Raw genomic sequence first — 24,917 nt, forward strand, 5'->3', positions numbered from 1 at the left:
AGGAAGGCGTTTTTATGTAGATTCCTCCTCTTTCAGCACTGCATTGTGGTGCAAGCAAAAGAAGCAAATCCTGTCTGGCTTCCTCTCCGGCCTTTATTCACCTCCCGTGTAGCTGTGAGTGTGTGAGCCTGCAGGGCCCCATGGAATTGCCTAGAAGTAGGCTGAATCGCTGCAAGGGCTGAACAGCAGTATCGGGCAGGCTCGGGCAACGCGCGGCCCGTTCGGGTTATCGCTTCTCGGCCTTTTGGCTAAGATCAAGTGTAGTATCTGTTCTTATCAGTTTAATATCTGATACGTCCCCTATCTGGGGACCATATATTAAATGGATTTTTAGAACAGGGAGATGGAAATAGAGCTTGCTCTGTCCACTCCACGCATTGACCTGGTATTGCAGTATTTCCAGGACCGGTGCACCCTTTCCTTATGTGTTGACTAAAAGCAGATTCCAAAAGTGTTTTTTGTCTTTGCTATTGTTTCTGTCTTTCTGAAGGGATCTCCCCTTTTAATCCCATTATTTCAACACCTGTTGGACAATGCATGAGTGATAATGAGCTCATTGATTAAATGCAATTAATGAATAGATTGCCACCTCTTGTTGTGTGTCGTCTGTGTTTCTGTGTTTCCGGCATTTCACATTGGAACACCTCATTCACCTTCCTTGTCTTCTCTCCGCCCTCCCTTTTAGGTAAGTTAAAGAGCTGCACCTGAGCCAGCCACTGATTGATTGATTGATTGATTGATTGATTGATTGATTGATTGATTGATTGATTGATTGATGCAGCACAACAGTCAAATAGTGGAGTGGAGTAGGGGAACAGCAAACAGCCAATAAAGCAGCCCGCCCGCTCGCCTGCCCGCCACAATGGACCTACCTGTGTACACTAGATGGATGTGATGGAATGTACTGTCGTCCCTACATTTCAAGAAGAAGTAAGAATTGCAGTTGCAACAAAGCCTTGCTTGCCTACAAAGAGAGCAGCAATTTGGATTTGTTACTTTGTTACCTAGAAGAATAACAAACTGTGCAAGGATGGAGGTTGTAGGAGCAAGGAGAAGTTGTCTGTAAAGTTGGTGGATGCCTATTTTCCATTTTGCAGTCCCTTGTCTCCCTCTTGTGGCCTCCTGGAGGCAACTAGCTGTGCAAAAAAAAGACAGCCTGGCGGCCGGCTGTTGCAGTGTTGCCCTCTCAGGCAACACTGAGTGACTGACTGAGCCTCACCGTCTTATATAAAGTTCAGACGGAACTTTGCACGTGTCATAGTGGAGCCCTCAGGATTCCAGAGCCAGCTTTCTGACATCATAATGGGGCCTCAGAGATAAAAGCCTGGGCCCAGGCAGTGTTGGTCAGTGCTGCTCAGCAGGCAGCACTGGACTGGACTGGATTACAGCTGATACAAGGTGTGAAGGAACAAGGGGTGGCTGTGGGCATGCACTTGCTGCCGCTGCCAGTGTTTATCTGCATGGCAGCAGGGCATTTGGGCGTTGCCAGGAAGGCGTTTTTATGTAGATTCCTCCTCTTTCAGCACTGCATTGTGGTGCAAGCAAAAGAAGCAAATCCTGTCTGGCTTCCTCTCCGGCCTTTATTCACCTCCCGTGTAGCTGTGAGTGTGTGAGCCTGCAGGGCCCCATGGAATTGCCTAGAAGTAGGCTGAATCGCTGCAAGGGCTGAACAGCAGTATCGGGCAGGCTCGGGCAACGCGCGGCCCGTTCGGGTTATCGCTTCTCGGCCTTTTGGCTAAGATCAAGTGTAGTATCTGTTCTTATCAGTTTAATATCTGATACGTCCCCTATCTGGGGACCATATATTAAATGGATTTTTAGAACAGGGAGATGGAAATAGAGCTTGCTCTGTCCACTCCACGCATTGACCTGGTATTGCAGTATTTCCAGGACCGGTGCACCCTTTCCTTATGTGTTGACTAAAAGCAGATTCCAAAAGTGTTTTTTGTCTTTGCTATTGTTTCTGTCTTTCTGAAGGGATCTCCCCTTTTAATCCCATTATTTCAACACCTGTTGGACAATGCATGAGTGATAATGAGCTCATTGATTAAATGCAATTAATGAATAGATTGCCACCTCTTGTTGTGTGTCGTCTGTGTTTCTGTGTTTCCGGCATTTCACATTGGAACACCTCATTCACCTTCCTTGTCTTCTCTCCGCCCTCCCTTTTAGGTAAGTTAAAGAGCTGCACCTGAGCCAGCCACTGATTGATTGATTGTTTGATTGATTGATTGATTGATTGATTGATTGATTGATTGATTGATGCAGCACAACAGTCAAATAGTGGAGTGGAGTAGGGGAACAGCAAACAGCCAATAAAGCAGCCCGCCCGCTCGCCTGCCCGCCACAATGGACCTACCTGTGTACACTAGATGGATGTGATGGAATGTACTGTCGTCCCTACATTTCAAGAAGAAGTAAGAATTGCAGTTGCAACAAAGCCTTGCTTGCCTACAAAGAGAGCAGCAATTTGGATTTGTTACTATGTTACCTAGAAGAATAACAAACTGTGCAAGGATGGAGGTTGTAGGAGCAAGGAGAAGTTGTCTGTAAAGTTGGTGGATGCCTATTTTCCATTTTGCAGTCCCTTGTCTCCCTCTTGTGGCCTCCTGGAGGCAACTAGCTGTGCAAAAAAAAGACAGCCTGGCGGCCGGCTGTTGCAGTGTTGCCCTCTCAGGCAACACTGAGTGACTGACTGAGCCTCACCGTCTTATATAAAGTTCAGACGGAACTTTGCACGTGTCATAGTGGAGCCCTCAGGATTCCAGAGCCAGCTTTCTGACATCATAATGGGGCCTCAGAGATAAAAGCCTGGGCCCAGGCAGTGTTGGTCAGTGCTGCTCAGCAGGCAGCACTGGACTGGACTGGATTACAGCTGATACAAGGTGTGAAGGAACAAGGGGTGGCTGTGGGCATGCACTTGCTGCCGCTGCCAGTGTTTATCTGCATGGCAGCAGGGCATTTGGGCGTTGCCAGGAAGGCGTTTTTATGTAGATTCCTCCTCTTTCAGCACTGCATTGTGGTGCAAGCAAAAGAAGCAAATCCTGTCTGGCTTCCTCTCCGGCCTTTATTCACCTCCCGTGTAGCTGTGAGTGTGTGAGCCTGCAGGGCCCCATGGAATTGCCTAGAAGTAGGCTGAATCGCTGCAAGGGCTGAACAGCAGTATCGGGCAGGCTCGGGCAACGCGCGGCCCGTTCGGGTTATCGCTTCTCGGCCTTTTGGCTAAGATCAAGTGTAGTATCTGTTCTTATCAGTTTAATATCTGATACGTCCCCTATCTGGGGACCATATATTAAATGGATTTTTAGAACAGGGAGATGGAAATAGAGCTTGCTCTGTCCACTCCACGCATTGACCTGGTATTGCAGTATTTCCAGGACCGGTGCACCCTTTCCTTATGTGTTGACTAAAAGCAGATTCCAAAAGTGTTTTTTGTCTTTGCTATTGTTTCTGTCTTTCTGAAGGGATCTCCCCTTTTAATCCCATTATTTCAACACCTGTTGGACAATGCATGAGTGATAATGAGCTCATTGATTAAATGCAATTAATGAATAGATTGCCACCTCTTGTTGTGTGTCGTCTGTGTTTCTGTGTTTCCGGCATTTCACATTGGAACACCTCATTCACCTTCCTTGTCTTCTCTCCGCCCTCCCTTTTAGGTAAGTTAAAGAGCTGCACCTGAGCCAGCCACTGATTGATTGATTGTTGATTGATTGATTGATTGATTGATTGATTGATTGATTGATTGATGCAGCACAACAGTCAAATAGTGGAGTGGAGTAGGGGAACAGCAAACAGCCAATAAAGCAGCCCGCCCGCTCGCCTGCCCGCCACAATGGACCTACCTGTGTACACTAGATGGATGTGATGGAATGTACTGTCGTCCCTACATTTCAAGAAGAAGTAAGAATTGCAGTTGCAACAAAGCCTTGCTTGCCTACAAAGAGAGCAGCAATTTGGATTTGTTACTATGTTACCTAGAAGAATAACAAACTGTGCAAGGATGGAGGTTGTAGGAGCAAGGAGAAGTTGTCTGTAAAGTTGGTGGATGCCTATTTTCCATTTTGCAGTCCCTTGTCTCCCTCTTGTGGCCTCCTGGAGGCAACTAGCTGTGCAAAAAAAAGACAGCCTGGCGGCCGGCTGTTGCAGTGTTGCCCTCTCAGGCAACACTGAGTGACTGACTGAGCCTCACCGTCTTATATAAAGTTCAGACGGAACTTTGCACGTGTCATAGTGGAGCCCTCAGGATTCCAGAGCCAGCTTTCTGACATCATAATGGGGCCTCAGAGATAAAAGCCTGGGCCCAGGCAGTGTTGGTCAGTGCTGCTCAGCAGGCAGCACTGGACTGGACTGGATTACAGCTGATACAAGGTGTGAAGGAACAAGGGGTGGCTGTGGGCATGCACTTGCTGCCGCTGCCAGTGTTTATCTGCATGGCAGCAGGGCATTTGGGCGTTGCCAGGAAGGCGTTTTTATGTAGATTCCTCCTCTTTCAGCACTGCATTGTGGTGCAAGCAAAAGAAGCAAATCCTGTCTGGCTTCCTCTCCGGCCTTTATTCACCTCCCGTGTAGCTGTGAGTGTGTGAGCCTGCAGGGCCCCATGGAATTGCCTAGAAGTAGGCTGAATCGCTGCAAGGGCTGAACAGCAGTATCGGGCAGGCTCGGGCAACGCGCGGCCCGTTCGGGTTATCGCTTCTCGGCCTTTTGGCTAAGATCAAGTGTAGTATCTGTTCTTATCAGTTTAATATCTGATACGTCCCCTATCTGGGGACCATATATTAAATGGATTTTTAGAACAGGGAGATGGAAATAGAGCTTGCTCTGTCCACTCCACGCATTGACCTGGTATTGCAGTATTTCCAGGACCGGTGCACCCTTTCCTTATGTGTTGACTAAAAGCAGATTCCAAAAGTGTTTTTTGTCTTTGCTATTGTTTCTGTCTTTCTGAAGGGATCTCCCCTTTTAATCCCATTATTTCAACACCTGTTGGACAATGCATGAGTGATAATGAGCTCATTGATTAAATGCAATTAATGAATAGATTGCCACCTCTTGTTGTGTGTCGTCTGTGTTTCTGTGTTTCCGGCATTTCACATTGGAACACCTCATTCACCTTCCTTGTCTTCTCTCCGCCCTCCCTTTTAGGTAAGTTAAAGAGCTGCACCTGAGCCAGCCACTGATTGATTGATTGATTGATTGATTGATTGATTGATTGATTGATTGATGCAGCACAACAGTCAAATAGTGGAGTGGAGTAGGGGAACAGCAAACAGCCAATAAAGCAGCCCGCCCGCTCGCCTGCCCGCCACAATGGACCTACCTGTGTACACTAGATGGATGTGATGGAATGTACTGTCGTCCCTACATTTCAAGAAGAAGTAAGAATTGCAGTTGCAACAAAGCCTTGCTTGCCTACAAAGAGAGCAGCAATTTGGATTTGTTACTATGTTACCTAGAAGAATAACAAACTGTGCAAGGATGGAGGTTGTAGGAGCAAGGAGAAGTTGTCTGTAAAGTTGGTGGATGCCTATTTTCCATTTTGCAGTCCCTTGTCTCCCTCTTGTGGCCTCCTGGAGGCAACTAGCTGTGCAAAAAAAAGACAGCCTGGCGGCCGGCTGTTGCAGTGTTGCCCTCTCAGGCAACACTGAGTGACTGACTGAGCCTCACCGTCTTATATAAAGTTCAGACGGAACTTTGCACGTGTCATAGTGGAGCCCTCAGGATTCCAGAGCCAGCTTTCTGACATCATAATGGGGCCTCAGAGATAAAAGCCTGGGCCCAGGCAGTGTTGGTCAGTGCTGCTCAGCAGGCAGCACTGGACTGGACTGGATTACAGCTGATACAAGGTGTGAAGGAACAAGGGGTGGCTGTGGGCATGCACTTGCTGCCGCTGCCAGTGTTTATCTGCATGGCAGCAGGGCATTTGGGCGTTGCCAGGAAGGCGTTTTTATGTAGATTCCTCCTCTTTCAGCACTGCATTGTGGTGCAAGCAAAAGAAGCAAATCCTGTCTGGCTTCCTCTCCGGCCTTTATTCACCTCCCGTGTAGCTGTGAGTGTGTGAGCCTGCAGGGCCCCATGGAATTGCCTAGAAGTAGGCTGAATCGCTGCAAGGGCTGAACAGCAGTATCGGGCAGGCTCGGGCAACGCGCGGCCCGTTCGGGTTATCGCTTCTCGGCCTTTTGGCTAAGATCAAGTGTAGTATCTGTTCTTATCAGTTTAATATCTGATACGTCCCCTATCTGGGGACCATATATTAAATGGATTTTTAGAACAGGGAGATGGAAATAGAGCTTGCTCTGTCCACTCCACGCATTGACCTGGTATTGCAGTATTTCCAGGACCGGTGCACCCTTTCCTTATGTGTTGACTAAAAGCAGATTCCAAAAGTGTTTTTTGTCTTTGCTATTGTTTCTGTCTTTCTGAAGGGATCTCCCCTTTTAATCCCATTATTTCAACACCTGTTGGACAATGCATGAGTGATAATGAGCTCATTGATTAAATGCAATTAATGAATAGATTGCCACCTCTTGTTGTGTGTCGTCTGTGTTTCTGTGTTTCCGGCATTTCACATTGGAACACCTCATTCACCTTCCTTGTCTTCTCTCCGCCCTCCCTTTTAGGTAAGTTAAAGAGCTGCACCTGAGCCAGCCACTGATTGATTGATTGATTGATTGATTGATTGATTGATTGATTGATTGATTGATTGATTGATGCAGCACAACAGTCAAATAGTGGAGTGGAGTAGGGGAACAGCAAACAGCCAATAAAGCAGCCCGCCCGCTCGCCTGCCCGCCACAATGGACCTACCTGTGTACACTAGATGGATGTGATGGAATGTACTGTCGTCCCTACATTTCAAGAAGAAGTAAGAATTGCAGTTGCAACAAAGCCTTGCTTGCCTACAAAGAGAGCAGCAATTTGGATTTGTTACTATGTTACCTAGAAGAATAACAAACTGTGCAAGGATGGAGGTTGTAGGAGCAAGGAGAAGTTGTCTGTAAAGTTGGTGGATGCCTATTTTCCATTTTGCAGTCCCTTGTCTCCCTCTTGTGGCCTCCTGGAGGCAACTAGCTGTGCAAAAAAAAGACAGCCTGGCGGCCGGCTGTTGCAGTGTTGCCCTCTCAGGCAACACTGAGTGACTGACTGAGCCTCACCGTCTTATATAAAGTTCAGACGGAACTTTGCACGTGTCATAGTGGAGCCCTCAGGATTCCAGAGCCAGCTTTCTGACATCATAATGGGGCCTCAGAGATAAAAGCCTGGGCCCAGGCAGTGTTGGTCAGTGCTGCTCAGCAGGCAGCACTGGACTGGACTGGATTACAGCTGATACAAGGTGTGAAGGAACAAGGGGTGGCTGTGGGCATGCACTTGCTGCCGCTGCCAGTGTTTATCTGCATGGCAGCAGGGCATTTGGGCGTTGCCAGGAAGGCGTTTTTATGTAGATTCCTCCTCTTTCAGCACTGCATTGTGGTGCAAGCAAAAGAAGCAAATCCTGTCTGGCTTCCTCTCCGGCCTTTATTCACCTCCCGTGTAGCTGTGAGTGTGTGAGCCTGCAGGGCCCCATGGAATTGCCTAGAAGTAGGCTGAATCGCTGCAAGGGCTGAACAGCAGTATCGGGCAGGCTCGGGCAACGCGCGGCCCGTTCGGGTTATCGCTTCTCGGCCTTTTGGCTAAGATCAAGTGTAGTATCTGTTCTTATCAGTTTAATATCTGATACATCCCCTATCTGGGGACCATATATTAAATGGATTTTTAGAACAGGGAGATGGAAATAGAGCTTGCTCTGTCCACTCCACGCATTGACCTGGTATTGCAGTATTTCCAGGACCGGTGCACCCTTTCCTTATGTGTTGACTAAAAGCAGATTCCAAAAGTGTTTTTTGTCTTTGCTATTGTTTCTGTCTTTCTGAAGGGATCTCCCCTTTTAATCCCATTATTTCAACACCTGTTGGACAATGCATGAGTGATAATGAGCTCATTGATTAAATGCAATTAATGAATAGATTGCCACCTCTTGTTGTGTGTCGTCTGTGTTTCTGTGTTTCCGGCATTTCACATTGGAACACCTCATTCACCTTCCTTGTCTTCTCTCCGCCCTCCCTTTTAGGTAAGTTAAAGAGCTGCACCTGAGCCAGCCACTGATTGATTGATTGATTGATTGATTGATTGATTGATTGATTGATTGATTGCAGCACAACAGTCAAATAGTGGAGTGGAGTAGGGGAACAGCAAACAGCCAATAAAGCAGCCCGCCCGCTCGCCTGCCCGCCACAATGGACCTACCTGTGTACACTAGATGGATGTGATGGAATGTACTGTCGTCCCTACATTTCAAGAAGAAGTAAGAATTGCAGTTGCAACAAAGCCTTGCTTGCCTACAAAGAGAGCAGCAATTTGGATTTGTTACTATGTTACCTAGAAGAATAACAAACTGTGCAAGGATGGAGGTTGTAGGAGCAAGGAGAAGTTGTCTGTAAAGTTGGTGGATGCCTATTTTCCATTTTGCAGTCCCTTGTCTCCCTCTTGTGGCCTCCTGGAGGCAACTAGCTGTGCAAAAAAAAGACAGCCTGGCGGCCGGCTGTTGCAGTGTTGCCCTCTCAGGCAACACTGAGTGACTGACTGAGCCTCACCGTCTTATATAAAGTTCAGACGGAACTTTGCACGTGTCATAGTGGAGCCCTCAGGATTCCAGAGCCAGCTTTCTGACATCATAATGGGGCCTCAGAGATAAAAGCCTGGGCCCAGGCAGTGTTGGTCAGTGCTGCTCAGCAGGCAGCACTGGACTGGACTGGATTACAGCTGATACAAGGTGTGAAGGAACAAGGGGTGGCTGTGGGCATGCACTTGCTGCCGCTGCCAGTGTTTATCTGCATGGCAGCAGGGCATTTGGGCGTTGCCAGGAAGGCGTTTTTATGTAGATTCCTCCTCTTTCAGCACTGCATTGTGGTGCAAGCAAAAGAAGCAAATCCTGTCTGGCTTCCTCTCCGGCCTTTATTCACCTCCCGTGTAGCTGTGAGTGTGTGAGCCTGCAGGGCCCCATGGAATTGCCTAGAAGTAGGCTGAATCGCTGCAAGGGCTGAACAGCAGTATCGGGCAGGCTCGGGCAACGCGCGGCCCGTTCGGGTTATCGCTTCTCGGCCTTTTGGCTAAGATCAAGTGTAGTATCTGTTCTTATCAGTTTAATATCTGATACGTCCCCTATCTGGGGACCATATATTAAATGGATTTTTAGAACAGGGAGATGGAAATAGAGCTTGCTCTGTCCACTCCACGCATTGACCTGGTATTGCAGTATTTCCAGGACCGGTGCACCCTTTCCTTATGTGTTGACTAAAAGCAGATTCCAAAAGTGTTTTTTGTCTTTGCTATTGTTTCTGTCTTTCTGAAGGGATCTCCCCTTTTAATCCCATTATTTCAACACCTGTTGGACAATGCATGAGTGATAATGAGCTCATTGATTAAATGCAATTAATGAATAGATTGCCACCTCTTGTTGTGTGTCGTCTGTGTTTCTGTGTTTCCGGCATTTCACATTGGAACACCTCATTCACCTTCCTTGTCTTCTCTCCGCCCTCCCTTTTAGGTAAGTTAAAGAGCTGCACCTGAGCCAGCCACTGATTGATTGATTGATTGATTGATTGATTGATTGATTGATTGATTGATTGATTGATGCAGCACAACAGTCAAATAGTGGAGTGGAGTAGGGGAACAGCAAACAGCCAATAAAGCAGCCCGCCCGCTCGCCTGCCCGCCACAATGGACCTACCTGTGTACACTAGATGGATGTGATGGAATGTACTGTCGTCCCTACATTTCAAGAAGAAGTAAGAATTGCAGTTGCAACAAAGCCTTGCTTGCCTACAAAGAGAGCAGCAATTTGGATTTGTTACTATGTTACCTAGAAGAATAACAAACTGTGCAAGGATGGAGGTTGTAGGAGCAAGGAGAAGTTGTCTGTAAAGTTGGTGGATGCCTATTTTCCATTTTGCAGTCCCTTGTCTCCCTCTTGTGGCCTCCTGGAGGCAACTAGCTGTGCAAAAAAAAGACAGCCTGGCGGCCGGCTGTTGCAGTGTTGCCCTCTCAGGCAACACTGAGTGACTGACTGAGCCTCACCGTCTTATATAAAGTTCAGACGGAACTTTGCACGTGTCATAGTGGAGCCCTCAGGATTCCAGAGCCAGCTTTCTGACATCATAATGGGGCCTCAGAGATAAAAAGCAGGCAGCACTGGACTGGACTGGATTACAGCTGATACAAGGTGTGAAGGAACAAGGGGTGGCTGTGGGCATGCACTTGCTGCCGCTGCCAGTGTTTATCTGCATGGCAGCAGGGCATTTGGGCGTTGCCAGGAAGGCGTTTTTATGTAGATTCCTCCTCTTTCAGCACTGCATTGTGGTGCAAGCAAAAGAAGCAAATCCTGTCTGGCTTCCTCTCCGGCCTTTATTCACCTCCCGTGTAGCTGTGAGTGTGTGAGCCTGCAGGGCCCCATGGAATTGCCTAGAAGTAGGCTGAATCGCTGCAAGGGCTGAACAGCAGTATCGGGCAGGCTCGGGCAACGCGCGGCCCGTTCGGGTTATCGCTTCTCGGCCTTTTGGCTAAGATCAAGTGTAGTATCTGTTCTTATCAGTTTAATATCTGATACGTCCCCTATCCGGGGACCATATATTAAATGGATTTTTAGAACAGGGAGATGGAAATAGAGCTTGCTCTGTCCACTCCACGCATTGACCTGGTATTGCAGTATTTCCAGGACCGGTGCACCCTTTCCTTATGTGTTGACTAAAAGCAGATTCCAAAAGTGTTTTTTGTCTTTGCTATTGTTTCTGTCTTTCTGAAGGGATCTCCCCTTTTAATCCCATTATTTCAACACCTGTTGGACAATGCATGAGTGATAATGAGCTCATTGATTAAATGCAATTAATGAATAGATTGCCACCTCTTGTTGTGTGTCGTCTGTGTTTCTGTGTTTCCGGCATTTCACATTGGAACACCTCATTCACCTTCCTTGTCTTCTCTCCGCCCTCCCTTTTAGGTAAGTTAAAGAGCTGCACCTGAGCCAGCCACTGATTGATTGATTGATTGATTGATTGATTGATTGATTGATTGATTGATTGATTGATTGATTGATTGATTGATTGATGCAGCACAACAGTCAAATAGTGGAGTAGGGGAACAGCAAACAGCCAATAAAGCAGCCCGCCCGCTCGCCTGCCCGCCACAATGGACCTACCTGTGTACACTAGATGGATGTGATGGAATGTACTGTCGTCCCTACATTTCAAGAAGAAGTAAGAATTGCAGTTGCAACAAAGCCTTGCTTGCCTACAAAGAGAGCAGCAATTTGGATTTGTTACTATGTTACCTAGAAGAATAACAAACTGTGCAAGGATGGAGGTTGTAGGAGCAAGGAGAAGTTGTCTGTAAAGTTGGTGGATGCCTATTTTCCATTTTGCAGTCCCTTGTCTCCCTCTTGTGGCCTCCTGGAGGCAACTAGCTGTGCAAAAAAAAGACAGCCTGGCGGCCGGCTGTTGCAGTGTTGCCCTCTCAGGCAACACTGAGTGACTGACTGAGCCTCACCGTCTTATATAAAGTTCAGACGGAACTTTGCACGTGTCATAGTGGAGCCCTCAGGATTCCAGAGCCAGCTTTCTGACATCATAATGGGGCCTCAGAGATAAAAGCCTGGGCCCAGGCAGTGTTGGTCAGTGCTGCTCAGCAGGCAGCACTGGACTGGACTGGATTACAGCTGATACAAGGTGTGAAGGAACAAGGGGTGGCTGTGGGCATGCACTTGCTGCCGCTGCCAGTGTTTATCTGCATGGCAGCAGGGCATTTGGGCGTTGCCAGGAAGGCGTTTTTATGTAGATTCCTCCTCTTTCAGCACTGCATTGTGGTGCAAGCAAAAGAAGCAAATCCTGTCTGGCTTCCTCTCCGGCCTTTATTCACCTCCCGTGTAGCTGTGAGTGTGTGAGCCTGCAGGGCCCCATGGAATTGCCTAGAAGTAGGCTGAATCGCTGCAAGGGCTGAACAGCAGTATCGGGCAGGCTCGGGCAACGCGCGGCCCGTTCGGGTTATCGCTTCTCGGCCTTTTGGCTAAGATCAAGTGTAGTATCTGTTCTTATCAGTTTAATATCTGATACGTCCCCTATCTGGGGACCATATATTAAATGGATTTTTAGAACAGGGAGATGGAAATAGAGCTTGCTCTGTCCACTCCACGCATTGACCTGGTATTGCAGTATTTCCAGGACCGGTGCACCCTTTCCTTATGTGTTGACTAAAAGCAGATTCCAAAAGTGTTTTTTGTCTTTGCTATTGTTTCTGTCTTTCTGAAGGGATCTCCCCTTTTAATCCCATTATTTCAACACCTGTTGGACAATGCATGAGTGATAATGAGCTCATTGATTAAATGCAATTAATGAATAGATTGCCACCTCTTGTTGTGTGTCGTCTGTGTTTCTGTGTTTCCGGCATTTCACATTGGAACACCTCATTCACCTTCCTTGTCTTCTCTCCGCCCTCCCTTTTAGGTAAGTTAAAGAGCTGCACCTGAGCCAGCCACTGATTGATTGATTGATTGATTGATTGATTGATTGATTGATTGATTGATTGATTGATTGATGCAGCACAACAGTCAAATAGTGGAGTAGGGGAACAGCAAACAGTCAATAAAGCAGCCCGCCCGCTCGCCTGCCCGCCACAATGGACCTACCTGTGTACACTAGATGGATGTGATGGAATGTACTGTCGTCCCTACATTTCAAGAAGAAGTAAGAATTGCAGTTGCAACAAAGCCTTGCTTGCCTACAAAGAGAGCAGCAATTTGGATTTGTTACTATGTTACCTAGAAGAATAACAAACTGTGCAAGGATGGAGGTTGTAGGAGCAAGGAGAAGTTGTCTGTAAAGTTGGTGGATGCCTATTTTCCATTTTGCAGTCCCTTGTCTCCCTCTTGTGGCCTCCTGGAGGCAACTAGCTGTGCAAAAAAAAGACAGCCTGGCGGCCGGCTGTTGCAGTGTTGCCCTCTCAGGCAACACTGAGTGACTGACTGAGCCTCACCGTCTTATATAAAGTTCAGACGGAACTTTGCACGTGTCATAGTGGAGCCCTCAGGATTCCAGAGCCAGCTTTCTGACATCATAATGGGGCCTCAGAGATAAAAGCCTGGGCCCAGGCAGTGTTGGTCAGTGCTGCTCAGCAGGCAGCACTGGACTGGACTGGATTACAGCTGATACAAGGTGTGAAGGAACAAGGGGTGGCTGTGGGCATGCACTTGCTGCCGCTGCCAGTGTTTATCTGCATGGCAGCAGGGCATTTGGGCGTTGCCAGGAAGGCGTTTTTATGTAGATTCCTCCTCTTTCAGCACTGCATTGTGGTGCAAGCAAAAGAAGCAAATCCTGTCTGGCTTCCTCTCCGGCCTTTATTCACCTCCCGTGTAGCTGTGAGTGTGTGAGCCTGCAGGGCCCCATGGAATTGCCTAGAAGTAGGCTGAATCGCTGCAAGGGCTGAACAGCAGTATCGGGCAGGCTCGGGCAACGCGCGGCCCGTTCGGGTTATCGCTTCTCGGCCTTTTGGCTAAGATCAAGTGTAGTATCTGTTCTTATCAGTTTAATATCTGATACGTCCCCTATCTGGGGACCATATATTAAATGGATTTTTAGAACAGGGAGATGGAAATAGAGCTTGCTCTGTCCACTCCACGCATTGACCTGGTATTGCAGTATTTCCAGGACCGGTGCACCCTTTCCTTATGTGTTGACTAAAAGCAGATTCCAAAAGTGTTTTTTGTCTTTGCTATTGTTTCTGTCTTTCTGAAGGGATCTCCCCTTTTAATCCCATTATTTCAACACCTGTTGGACAATGCATGAGTGATAATGAGCTCATTGATTAAATGCAATTAATGAATAGATTGCCACCTCTTGTTGTGTGTCGTCTGTGTTTCTGTGTTTCCGGCATTTCACATTGGAACACCTCATTCACCTTCCTTGTCTTCTCTCCGCCCTCCCTTTTAGGTAAGTTAAAGAGCTGCACCTGAGCCAGCCACTGATTGATTGATTGATTGATTGATTGATTGATTGATTGATTGATGCAGCACAACAGTCAAATAGTGGAGTGGAGTAGGGGAACAGCAAACAGCCAATAAAGCAGCCCGCCCGCTCGCCTGCCCGCCACAATGGACCTACCTGTGTACACTAGATGGATGTGATGGAATGTACTGTCGTCCCTACATTTCAAGAAGAAGTAAGAATTGCAGTTGCAACAAAGCCTTGCTTGCCTACAAAGAGAGCAGCAATTTGGATTTGTTACTATGTTACCTAGAAGAATAACAAACTGTGCAAGGATGGAGGTTGTAGGAGCAAGGAGAAGTTGTCTGTAAAGTTGGTGGATGCCTATTTTCCATTTTGCAGTCCCTTGTCTCCCTCTTGTGGCCTCCTGGAGGCAACTAGCTGTGCAAAAAAAAGACAGCCTGGCGGCCGGCTGTTGCAGTGTTGCCCTCTAAGGCAACACTGAGTGACTGACTGAGCCTCACCGTCTTATATAAAGTTCAGACGGAACTTTGCACGTGTCATAGTGGAGCCCTCAGGATTCCAGAGCCAGCTTTCTGACATCATAATGGGGCCTCAGAGATAAAAGCCTGGGCCCAGGCAGTGTTGGTCAGTGCTGCTCAGCAGGCAGCACTGGACTGGACTGGATTACAGCTGATACAAGGTGTGAAGGAACAAGGGGTGGCTGTGGGCATGCACTTGCTGCCGCTGCCAGTGTTTATCTGCATGGCAGCAGGGCATTTGGGCGTTGCCAGGAAGGCGTTTTTATGTAGATTCCTCCTCTTTCAGCACTGCATTGTGGTGCAAGCAAAAGAAGCAAATCCTGTCTGGCTTCCTCTCCGGCCTTTATTCACCTCCCGTGTAGCTGTGAGTGTGTGAGCCTGCAGGGCCCCATGGAATTGCCTAGAAGTAGGCTGAATCGCTGCAAGGGCTGAACAGCAGTATCGGGCAGGCTCGGGCAACGCGCGGCCCGTTCGGGTTATCGCTTCTCGGCCTTTTGGCTAAGATCAAGTGTAGTATCTGTTCTTATCAGTTTAATATCTGATACGTCCCCTATCTGGGGACCATATATTAAATGGATTTTTAGAACAGGGAGATGGAAATAGAGCTTGCTCTGTCCACTCCACGCATTGACCTGGTATTGCAGTATTTCCAGGACCGGTGCACCCTTTCCTTATGTGTTGACTAAAAGCAGATTCCAAAAGTGTTTTTTGTCTTTGCTATTGTTTCTGTCTTTCTGAAGGGATCTCCCCTTTTAATCCCATTATTTCAACACCTGTTGGACAATGCATGAGTGATAATGAGCTCATTGATTAAATGCAATTAATGAATAGATTGCCACCTCTTGTTGTGTGTCGTCTGTGTTTCTGTGTTTCCGGCATTTCACATTGGAACACCTCATTCACCTTCCTTGTCTTCTCTCCGCCCTCCCTTTTAGGTAAGTTAAAGAGCTGCACCTGAGCCAGCCACTGATTGATTGATTGATTGATTGATTGATTGATTGATTGATTGATTGATTGATTGATGCAGCACAACAGTCAAATAGTGGAGTGGAGTAGGGGAACAGCAAACAGCCAATAAAGCAGCCCGCCCGCTCGCCTGCCCGCCACAATGGACCTACCTGTGTACACTAGATGGATGTGATGGAATGTACTGTCGTCCCTACATTTCAAGAAGAAGTAAGAATTGCAGTTGCAACAAAGCCTTGCTTGCCTACAAAGAGAGCAGCAATTTGGATTTGTTACTATGTTACCTAGAAGAATAACAAACTGTGCAAGGATGGAGGTTGTAGGAGCAAGGAGAAGTTGTCTGTAAAGTTGGTGGATGCCTATTTTCCATTTTGCAGTCCCTTGTCTCCCTCTTGTGGCCTCCTGGAGGCAACTAGCTGTGCAAAAAAAAGACAGCCTGGCGGCCGGCTGTTGCAGTGTTGCCCTCTCAGGCAACACTGAGTGACTGACTGAGCCTCACCGTCTTATATAAAGTTCAGACGGAACTTTGCACGTGTCATAGTGGAGCCCTCAGGATTCCAGAGCCAGCTTTCTGACATCATAATGGGGCCTCAGAGATAAAAGCCTGGGCCCAGGCAGTGTTGGTCAGTGCTGCTCAGCAGGCAGCACTGGACTGGACTGGATTACAGCTGATACAAGGTGTGAAGGAACAAGGGGTGGCTGTGGGCATGCACTTGCTGCCGCTGCCAGTGTTTATCTGCATGGCAGCAGGGCATTTGGGCGTTGCCAGGAAGGCGTTTTTATGTAGATTCCTCCTCTTTCAGCACTTCATTGTGGTGCAAGCAAAAGAAGCAAATCCTGTCTGGCTTCCTCTCCGGCCTTTATTCACCTCCCGTGTAGCTGTGAGTGTGTGAGCCTGCAGGGCCCCATGGAATTGCCTAGAAGTAGGCTGAATCGCTGCAAGGGCTGAACAGCAGTATCGGGCAGGCTCGGGCAACGCGCGGCCCGTTCGGGTTATCGCTTCTCGGCCTTTTGGCTAAGATCAAGTGTAGTATCTGTTCTTATCAGTTTAATATCTGATACGTCCCCTATCTGGGGACCATATATTAAATGGATTTTTAGAACAGGGAGATGGAAATAGAGCTTGCTCTGTCCACTCCACGCATTGACCTGGTATTGCAGTATTTCCAGGACCGGTGCACCCTTTCCTTATGTGTTGACTAAAAGCAGATTCCAAAAGTGTTTTTTGTCTTTGCTATTGTTTCTGTCTTTCTGAAGGGATCTCCCCTTTTAATCCCATTATTTCAACACCTGTTGGACAATGCATGAGTGATAATGAGCTCATTGATTAAATGCAATTAATGAATAGATTGCCACCTCTTGTTGTGTGTCGTCTGTGTTTCTGTGTTTCCGGCATTTCACATTGGAACACCTCATTCACCTTCCTTGTCTTCTCTCCGCCCTCCCTTTTAGGTAAGTTAAAGAGCTGCACCTGAGCCAGCCACTGATTGATTGATTGATTGATTGATTGATTGATTGATTGATTGATTGATTGATTGATTGATTGATTGATGCAGCACAACAGTCAAATAGTGGAGTGGAGTAGGGGAACAGCAAACAGCCAATAAAGCAGCCCGCCCGCTCGCCTGCCCGCCACAATGGACCTACCTGTGTACACTAGATGGATGTGATGGAATGTACTGTCGTCCCTACATTTCAAGAAGAAGTAAGAATTGCAGTTGCAACAAAGCCTTGATTGCCTACAAAGAGAGCAGCAATTTGGATTTGTTACTATGTTACCTAGAAGAATAACAAACTGTGCAAGGATGGAGGTTGTAGGAGCAAGGAGAAGTTGTCTGTAAAGTTGGTGGATGCCTATTTTCCATTTTGCAGTCCCTTGTCTCCCTCTTGTGGCCTCCTGGAGGCAACTAGCTGTGCAAAAAAAAGACAGCCTGGCGGCCGGCTGTTGCAGTGTTGCCCTCTAAGGCAACACTGAGTGACTGACTGAGCCTCACCGTCTTATATAAAGTTCAGACGGAACTTTGCACGTGTCATAGTGGAGCCCTCAGGATTCCAGAGCCAGCTTTCTGACATCATAATGGGGCCTCAGAGATAAAAGCCTGGGCCCAGGCAGTGTTGGTCAGTGCTGCTCAGCAGGCAGCACTGGACTGGACTGGATTACAGCTGATACAAGGTGTGAAGGAACAAGGGGTGGCTGTGGGCATGCACTTGCTGCCGCTGCCAGTGTTTATCTGCATGGCAGCAGGGCATTTGGGCGTTGCCAGGAAGGCGTTTTTATGTAGATTCCTCCTCTTTCAGCACTGCATTGTGGTGCAAGCAAAAGAAGCAAATCCTGTCTGGCTTCCTCTCCGGCCTTTATTCACCTCCCGTGTAGCTGTGAGTGTGTGAGCCTGCAGGGCCCCATGGAATTGCCTAGAAGTAGGCTGAATCGCTGCAAGGGCTGAACAGCAGTATCGGGCAGGCTCGGGCAACGCGCGGCCCATTCGGGTTATCGCTTCTCGGCCTTTTGGCTAAGATCAAGTGTAGTATCTGTTCTTATCAGTTTAATATCTGATACGTCCCCTATCTGGGGACCATATATTAAATGGATTTTTAGAACAGGGAGATGGAAATAGAGCTTGCTCTGTCCACTCCACGCATTGACCTGGTATTGCAGTATTTCCAGGACCGGTGCACCCTTTCCTTATGTGTTGACTAAAAGCAGATTCCAAAAGTGTTTTTTGTCTTTGCTATTGTTTCTGTCTTTCTGAAGGGATCTCCCCTTTTAATCCCATTATTTCAACACCTGTTGGAGAATGCATGAGTGATAATGAGCTCATTGATTAAATGCAATTAATGAATAGATTGCCACCTCTTGTTGTGTGTCGTCTGTGTTTCTGTGTTTCCGGCATTTCACATTGGAACACCTCATTCACCTTCCTTGTCTTCTCTCCGCCCTCCCTTTTAGGTAAGTTAAAGAGCTGCACCTGAGCCAGCCACTGATTGATTGATCGATTGATTGATTGATTGATTGATGCAGCACAACAGTCAAATAGTGGAGTGGAGTAGGGGAACAGCAAACAGCCAATAAAGCAGCCCGCCCGCTCGCCTGCCCGCCACAATGGACCTACCTGTGTACACTAGATGGATGTGATGGAATGTACTGTCGTCCCTACATTTCAAGAAGAAGTAAGAATTGCAGTTGCAACAAAGCCTTGCTTGCCTACAAAGAGAGCAGCAATTTGGATTTGTTACTATGTTACCTAGAAGAATAACAAACTGTGCAAGGATGGAGGTTGTAGGAGCAAGGAGAAGTTGTCTGTAAAGTTGGTGGATGCCTATTTTCCATTTTGCAGTCCCTTGTCTCCCTCTTGTGGCCTCCTGGAGGCAACTAGCTGTGCAAAAAAAAGACAGCCTTGCAGCCGGCTGTTGCAGTGTTGCCCTCTCAGGCAACACTGAGTGACTGACTGAGCCTCACCGTCTTATATAAAGTTCAGACGGAACTTTGCACGTGTCATAGTGGAGCCCTCAGGATTCCAGAGCCAGCTTTCTGACATCATAATGGGGCCTCAGAGATAAAAGCCTGGGCCCAGGCAGTGTTGGTCAGTGCTGCTCAGCAGGCAGCACTGGACTGGACTGGATTACAGCTGATACAAGGTGTGAAGGAACAAGGGGTGGCTGTGGGCATGCACTTGCTGCCGCTGCCAGTGTTTATCTGCATGGCAGCAGGGCATTTGGGCGTTGCCAGGAAGGCGTTTTTATGTAGATTCCTCCTCTTTCAGCACTGCATTGTGGTGCAAGCAAAAGAAGCAAATCCTGTCTGGCTTCCTCTCCGGCCTTTATTCACCTCCCGTGTAGCTGTGAGTGTGTGAGCCTGCAGGGCCCCATGGAATTGCCTAGAAGTAGGCTGAATCGCTGCAAGGGCTGAACAGCAGTATCGGGCAGGCTCGGGCAACGCGCGGCCCGTTCGGGTTATCGCTTCTCGGCCTTTTGGCTAAGATCAAGTGTAGTATCTGTTCTTATCAGTTTAATATCTGATACGTCCCCTATCTGGGGACCATATATTAAATGGATTTTTAGAACAGGGAGATGGAAATAGAGCTTGCTCTGTCCACTCCACGCATTGACCTGGTATTGCAGTATTTCCAGGACCGGTGCACCCTTTCCTTATGTGTTGACTAAAAGCAGATTCCAAAAGTGTTTTTTGTCTTTGCTATTGTTTCTGTCTTTCTGAAGGGATCTCCCCTTTTAATCCCATTATTTCAACACCTGTTGGACAATGCATGAGTGATAATGAGCTCATTGATTAAATGCAATTAATGAATAGATTGCCACCTCTTGTTGTGTGTCGTCTGTGTTTCTGTGTTTCCGGCATTTCACATTGGAACACCTCATTCACCTTCCTTGTCTTCTCTCCGCCCTCCCTTTTAGGTAAGTTAAAGAGCTGCACCTGAGCCAGCCACTGATTGATTGATTGATTGATTGATTGATTGATTGATTGATTGATGCAGCACAACAGTCAAATAGTGGAGTGGAGTAGGGGAACAGCAAACAGCCAATAAAGCAGCCCGCCCGCTCGCCTGCCCGCCACAATGGACCTACCTGTGTACACTAGATGGATGTGATGGAATGTACTGTCGTCCCTACATTTCAAGAAGAAGTAAGAATTGCAGTTGCAACAAAGCCTTGCTTGCCTACAAAGAGAGCAGCAATTTGGATTTGTTACTATGTTACCTAGAAGAATAACAAACTGTGCAAGGATGGAGGTTGTAGGAGCAAGGAGAAGTTGTCTGTAAAGTTGGTGGATGCCTATTTTCCATTTTGCAGTCCCTTGTCTCCCTCTTGTGGCCTCCTGGAGGCAACTAGCTGTGCAAAAAAAAGACAGCCTGGCGGCCGGCTGTTGCAGTGTTGCCCTCTCAGGCAACACTGAGTGACTGACTGAGCCTCACCGTCTTATATAAAGTTCAGACGGAACTTTGCACGTCTCATAGTGGAGCCCTCAGGATTCCAGAGCCAGCTTTCTGACATCATAATGGGGCCTCAGAGATAAAAGCCTGGGCCCAGGCAGTGTTGGTCAGTGCTGCTCAGCAGGCAGCACTGGACTGGACTGGATTACAGCTGATACAAGGTGTGAAGGAACAAGGGGTGGCTGTGGGCATGCACTTGCTGCCGCTGCCAGTGTTTATCTGCATGGCAGCAGGGCATTTGGGCGTTGCCAGGAAGGCGTTTTTATGTAGATTCCTCCTCTTTCAGCACTGCATTGTGGTGCAAGCAAAAGAAGCAAATCCTGTCTGGCTTCCTCTCCGGCCTTTATTCACCTCCCGTGTAGCTGTGAGTGTGTGAGCCTGCAGGGCCCCATGGAATTGCCTAGAAGTAGGCTGAATCGCTGCAAGGGCTGAACAGCAGTATCGGGCAGGCTCGGGCAACGCGCGGCCCGTTCGGGTTATCGCTTCTCGGCCTTTTGGCTAAGATCAAGTGTAGTATCTGTTCTTATCAGTTTAATATCTGATACGTCCCCTATCTGGGGACCATATATTAAATGGATTTTTAGAACAGGGAGATGGAAATAGAGCTTGCTCTGTCCACTCCACGCATTGACCTGGTATTGCAGTATTTCCAGGACCGGTGCACCCTTTCCTTATGTGTTGACTAAAAGCAGATTCCAAAAGTGTTTTTTGTCTTTGCTATTGTTTCTGTCTTTCTGAAGGGATCTCCCCTTTTAATCCCATTATTTCAACACCTGTTGGACAATGCATGAGTGATAATGAGCTCATTGATTAAATGCAATTAATGAATAGATTGCCACCTCTTGTTGTGTGTCGTCTGTGTTTCTGTGTTTCCGGCATTTCACATTGGAACACCTCATTCACCTTCCTTGTCTTCTCTCCGCCCTCCCTTTTAGGTAAGTTAAAGAGCTGCACCTGAGCCAGCCACTGATTGATTGATTGATTGATTGATTGATTGATTGATTGATTGATTGATTGATTGATTGATGCAGCACAACAGTCAAATAGTGGAGTAGGGGAACAGCAAACAGCCAATAAAGCAGCCCGCCCGCTCGCCTGCCCGCCACAATGGACCTACCTGTGTACACTAGATGGATGTGATGGAATGTACTGTCGTCCCTACATTTCAAGAAGAAGTAAGAATTGCAGTTGCAACAAAGCCTTGCTTGCCTACAAAGAGAGCAGCAATTTGGATTTGTTACTATGTTACCTAGAAGAATAACAAACTGTGCAAGGATGGAGGTTGTAGGAGCAAGGAGAAGTTGTCTGTAAAGTTGGTGGATGCCTATTTTCCATTTTGCAGTCCCTTGTCTCCCTCTTGTGGCCTCCTGGAGGCAACTAGCTGTGCAAAAAAAAGACAGCCTGGCGGCCGGCTGTTGCAGTGTTGCCCTCTCAGGCAACACTGAGTGACTGACTGAGCCTCACCGTCTTATATAAAGTTCAGACGGAACTTTGCACGTGTCATAGTGGAGCCCTCAGGATTCCAGAGCCAGCTTTCTGACATCATAATGGGGCCTCAGAGATAAAAGCCTGGGCCCAGGCAGTGTTGGTCAGTGCTGCTCAGCAGGCAGCACTGGACTGGACTGGATTACAGCTGATACAAGGTGTGAAGGAACAAGGGGTGGCTGTGGGCATGCACTTGCTGCCGCTGCCAGTGTTTATCTGCATGGCAGCAGGGCATTTGGGCGTTGCCAGGAAGGCGTTTTTATGTAGATTCCTCCTCTTTCAGCACTGCATTGTGGTGCAAGCAAAAGAAGCAAATCCTGTCTGGCTTCCTCTCCGGCCTTTATTCACCTCCCGTGTAGCTGTGAGTGTGTGAGCCTGCAGGGCCCCATGGAATTGCCTAGAAGTAGGCTGAATCGCTGCAAGGGCTGAACAGCAGTATCGGGCAGGCTCGGGCAACGCGCGGCCCGTTCGGGTTATCGCTTCTCGGCCTTTTGGCTAAGATCAAGTGTAGTATCTGTTCTTATCAGTTTAATATCTGATACGTCCCCTATCTGGGGACCATATATTAAATGGATTTTTAGAACAGGGAGATGGAAATAGAGCTTGCTCTGTCCACTCCACGCATTGACCTGGTATTGCAGTATTTCCAGGACCGGTGCACCCTTTCCTTATGTGTTGACTAAAAGCAGATTCCAAAAGTGTTTTTTGTCTTTGCTATTGTTTCTGTCTTTCTGAAGGGATCTCCCCTTTTAATCCCATTATTTCAACACCTGTTGGACAATGCATGAGTGATAATGAGCTCATTGATTAAATGCAATTAATGAATAGATTGCCACCTCTTGTTGTGTGTCGTCTGTGTTTCTGTGTTTCCGGCATTTCACATTGGAACACCTCATTCACCTTCCTTGTCTTCTCTCCGCCCTCCCTTTTAGGTAAGTTAAAGAGCTGCACCTGAGCCAGCCACTGATTGATTGATTGATTGATTGATTGATTGATTGATTGATTGATTGATGCAGCACAACAGTCAAATAGTGGAGTGGAGTAGGGGAACAGCAAACAGCCAATAAAGCAGCCCGCCCGCTCGCCTGCCCGCCACAATGGACCTACCTGTGTACACTAGATGGATGTGATGGAATGTACTGTCGTCCCTACATTTCAAGAAGAAGTAAGAATTGCAGTTGCAACAAAGCCTTGCTTGCCTACAAAGAGAGCAGCAATTTGGATTTGTTACTATGTTACCTAGAAGAATAACAAACTGTGCAAGGATGGAGGTTGTAGGAGCAAGGAGAAGTTGTCTGTAAAGTTGGTGGATGCCTATTTTCCATTTTGCAGTCCCTTGTCTCCCTCTTGTGGCCTCCTGGAGGCAACTAGCTGTGCAAAAAAAAGACACAACACTGAGTGACTGACTGAGCCTCACCGTCTTATATAAAGTTCAGACGGAACTTTGCACGTGTCATAGTGGAGCCCTCAGGATTCCAGAGCCAGCTTTCTGACATCATAATGGGGCCTCAGAGATAAAAGCCTGGGCCCAGGCAGTGTTGGTCAGTGCTGCTCAGCAGGCAGCACTGGACTGGACTGGATTACAGCTGATACAAGGTGTGAAGGAACAAGGGGTGGCTGTGGGCATGCACTTGCTGCCGCTGCCAGTGTTTATCTGCATGGCAGCAGGGCATTTGGGCGTTGCCAGGAAGGCGTTTTTATGTAGATTCCTCCTCTTTCAGCACTGCATTGTGGTGCAAGCAAAAGAAGCAAATCCTGTCTGGCTTCCTCTCCGGCCTTTATTCACCTCCCGTGTAGCTGTGAGTGTGTGAGCCTGCAGGGCCCCATGGAATTGCCTAGAAGTAGGCTGAATCGCTGCAAGGGCTGAACAGCAGTATCGGGCAGGCTCGGGCAACGCGCGGCCCGTTCGGGTTATCGCTTCTCGGCCTTTTGGCTAAGATCAAGTGTAGTATCTGTTCTTATCAGTTTAATATCTGATACGTCCCCTATCTGGGGACCATATATTAAATGGATTTTTAGAACAGGGAGATGGAAATAGAGCTTGCTCTGTCCACTCCACGCATTGACCTGGTATTGCAGTATTTCCAGGACCGGTGCACCCTTTCCTTATGTGTTGACTAAAAGCAGATTCCAAAAGTGTTTTTTGTCTTTGCTATTGTTTCTGTCTTTCTGAAGGGATCTCCCCTTTTAATCCCATTATTTCAACACCTGTTGGACAATGCATGAGTGATAATGAGCTCATTGATTAAATGCAATTAATGAATAGATTGCCACCTCTTGTTGTGTGTCGTCTGTGTTTCTGTGTTTCCGGCATTTCACATTGGAACACCTCATTCACCTTCCTTGTCTTCTCTCCGCCCTCCCTTTTAGGTAAGTTAAAGAGCTGCACCTGAGCCAGCCACTGATTGATTGATTGATTGATTGATTGATTGATTGATTGATTGATTGATGCAGCACAACAGTCAAATAGTGGAGTGGAGTAGGGGAACAGCAAACAGCCAATAAAGCAGCCCGCCCGCTCGCCTGCCCGCCACAATGGACCTACCTGTGTACACTAGATGGATGTGATGGAATGTACTGTCGTCCCTACATTTCAAGAAGAAGTAAGAATTGCAGTTGCAACAAAGCCTTGCTTGCCTACAAAGAGAGCAGCAATTTGGATTTGTTACTATGTTACCTAGAAGAATAACAAACTGTGCAAGGATGGAGGTTGTAGGAGCAAGGAGAAGTTGTCTGTAAAGTTGGTGGATGCCTATTTTCCATTTTGCAGTCCCTTGTCTCCCTCTTGTGGCCTCCTGGAGGCAACTAGCTGTGCAAAAAAAAGACAGCCTGGCGGCCGGCTGTTGCAGTGTTGCCCTCTCAGGCAACACTGAGTGACTGACTGAGCCTCACCGTCTTATATAAAGTTCAGACGGAACTTTGCACGTGTCATAGTGGAGCCCTCAGGATTCCAGAGCCAGCTTTCTGACATC

General features: G+C 47.6%; 17 non-coding genes across 17 annotated transcripts; all 17 read left to right on the plus strand.

The window, feature by feature from the left end:
- Nucleotides 1-228: 228 nt before the first annotated feature.
- Nucleotides 229-419, plus strand: LOC142688580 (U2 spliceosomal RNA). The gene has a single exon (XR_012857651.1). It is a non-coding gene; the product is annotated as a U2 spliceosomal RNA (small nuclear RNA).
- Nucleotides 420-1,715: 1,296 nt separating this feature from the next.
- Nucleotides 1,716-1,906, plus strand: LOC142688582 (U2 spliceosomal RNA). Its single transcript, XR_012857652.1, has one exon. It is a non-coding gene; the product is annotated as a U2 spliceosomal RNA (small nuclear RNA).
- A 1,296-nt stretch (nucleotides 1,907-3,202) lies between these two features.
- LOC142688583 (U2 spliceosomal RNA) lies at nucleotides 3,203-3,393 on the plus strand. The gene has a single exon (XR_012857653.1). It is a non-coding gene; the product is annotated as a U2 spliceosomal RNA (small nuclear RNA).
- A 1,295-nt stretch (nucleotides 3,394-4,688) lies between these two features.
- On the plus strand, nucleotides 4,689-4,879 carry LOC142688584 (U2 spliceosomal RNA). Its single transcript, XR_012857654.1, has one exon. It is a non-coding gene; the product is annotated as a U2 spliceosomal RNA (small nuclear RNA).
- Nucleotides 4,880-6,163: 1,284 nt separating this feature from the next.
- Nucleotides 6,164-6,354, plus strand: LOC142688585 (U2 spliceosomal RNA). The gene has a single exon (XR_012857655.1). It is a non-coding gene; the product is annotated as a U2 spliceosomal RNA (small nuclear RNA).
- A 1,296-nt stretch (nucleotides 6,355-7,650) lies between these two features.
- On the plus strand, nucleotides 7,651-7,841 carry LOC142688780 (U2 spliceosomal RNA). Its single transcript, XR_012857832.1, has one exon. It is a non-coding gene; the product is annotated as a U2 spliceosomal RNA (small nuclear RNA).
- Nucleotides 7,842-9,126: 1,285 nt separating this feature from the next.
- LOC142688586 (U2 spliceosomal RNA) lies at nucleotides 9,127-9,317 on the plus strand. The gene has a single exon (XR_012857656.1). It is a non-coding gene; the product is annotated as a U2 spliceosomal RNA (small nuclear RNA).
- Nucleotides 9,318-10,575: 1,258 nt separating this feature from the next.
- On the plus strand, nucleotides 10,576-10,766 carry LOC142688762 (U2 spliceosomal RNA). Its single transcript, XR_012857816.1, has one exon. It is a non-coding gene; the product is annotated as a U2 spliceosomal RNA (small nuclear RNA).
- Nucleotides 10,767-12,073: 1,307 nt separating this feature from the next.
- Nucleotides 12,074-12,264, plus strand: LOC142688588 (U2 spliceosomal RNA). The gene has a single exon (XR_012857658.1). It is a non-coding gene; the product is annotated as a U2 spliceosomal RNA (small nuclear RNA).
- Nucleotides 12,265-13,555: 1,291 nt separating this feature from the next.
- LOC142688589 (U2 spliceosomal RNA) lies at nucleotides 13,556-13,746 on the plus strand. Its single transcript, XR_012857659.1, has one exon. It is a non-coding gene; the product is annotated as a U2 spliceosomal RNA (small nuclear RNA).
- A 1,280-nt stretch (nucleotides 13,747-15,026) lies between these two features.
- LOC142688590 (U2 spliceosomal RNA) lies at nucleotides 15,027-15,217 on the plus strand. Its single transcript, XR_012857660.1, has one exon. It is a non-coding gene; the product is annotated as a U2 spliceosomal RNA (small nuclear RNA).
- Nucleotides 15,218-16,509: 1,292 nt separating this feature from the next.
- LOC142688591 (U2 spliceosomal RNA) lies at nucleotides 16,510-16,700 on the plus strand. Its single transcript, XR_012857661.1, has one exon. It is a non-coding gene; the product is annotated as a U2 spliceosomal RNA (small nuclear RNA).
- A 1,304-nt stretch (nucleotides 16,701-18,004) lies between these two features.
- On the plus strand, nucleotides 18,005-18,195 carry LOC142688593 (U2 spliceosomal RNA). The gene has a single exon (XR_012857662.1). It is a non-coding gene; the product is annotated as a U2 spliceosomal RNA (small nuclear RNA).
- Nucleotides 18,196-19,467: 1,272 nt separating this feature from the next.
- Nucleotides 19,468-19,658, plus strand: LOC142688594 (U2 spliceosomal RNA). Its single transcript, XR_012857663.1, has one exon. It is a non-coding gene; the product is annotated as a U2 spliceosomal RNA (small nuclear RNA).
- A 1,280-nt stretch (nucleotides 19,659-20,938) lies between these two features.
- Nucleotides 20,939-21,129, plus strand: LOC142688595 (U2 spliceosomal RNA). The gene has a single exon (XR_012857664.1). It is a non-coding gene; the product is annotated as a U2 spliceosomal RNA (small nuclear RNA).
- A 1,291-nt stretch (nucleotides 21,130-22,420) lies between these two features.
- Nucleotides 22,421-22,611, plus strand: LOC142688596 (U2 spliceosomal RNA). Its single transcript, XR_012857665.1, has one exon. It is a non-coding gene; the product is annotated as a U2 spliceosomal RNA (small nuclear RNA).
- A 1,247-nt stretch (nucleotides 22,612-23,858) lies between these two features.
- On the plus strand, nucleotides 23,859-24,049 carry LOC142688597 (U2 spliceosomal RNA). The gene has a single exon (XR_012857666.1). It is a non-coding gene; the product is annotated as a U2 spliceosomal RNA (small nuclear RNA).
- The last annotated feature ends 868 nt before the right edge of the window (nucleotides 24,050-24,917 follow it).

This window comes from Rhinoderma darwinii, assembly GCF_050947455.1.
Source record: "Rhinoderma darwinii isolate aRhiDar2 chromosome 5 unlocalized genomic scaffold, aRhiDar2.hap1 SUPER_5_unloc_26, whole genome shotgun sequence".
NCBI classification, from domain to species: domain Eukaryota; kingdom Metazoa; phylum Chordata; class Amphibia; order Anura; family Rhinodermatidae; genus Rhinoderma; species Rhinoderma darwinii.